We start from the raw sequence: 522 nt of genomic DNA on the forward strand, positions 1-522 counted from the left end.
GTCAAAAAGACAAAAATCCCAATATCAGCAAGACTCACACTCCTCTGAAACCCTTAGCTCTATTTCAAATAATCCTCGATGTGGACTCGATGTGGAAGCAGAGAAAACGATTCTTTTGTTGTGGAATCAGAGTTCATCTTCTCAGATTCCTCCTATGATGAGGATATGCCAGTACATGGATTTGCAGCCAGAACATCCTCTCCACATGATACTTATACATAAGTAGACTAATAAACTATTAATTGTTGAAGAAGAGAATGATGAGAAGCCTTCATCTGTAAAAAGACAATTTTCCCAATTCAAAAAAGGCAATCAGCATGTTGAAGACAGCCAGTGGTGCCACAAAACACAGACACACTGGAGAAAAGTCTTTCTTGTACGCCAGGACTGCCTGGTCTTGATAGACCTGTTTCCCTTAGGTATGTGAATGGGGGGAGGGAGCAGAACTGTGTGCCGTCGTACAACCTAGATCTGATTTGAATTTGAAGGTCATTAAATGCATCAAAAGGGAATAACCCCCAC

This window comes from Oryzias melastigma, linkage group LG17 (assembly GCF_002922805.2).
Source record: "Oryzias melastigma strain HK-1 linkage group LG17, ASM292280v2, whole genome shotgun sequence".
Lineage (NCBI taxonomy): Eukaryota > Metazoa > Chordata > Actinopteri > Beloniformes > Adrianichthyidae > Oryzias > Oryzias melastigma.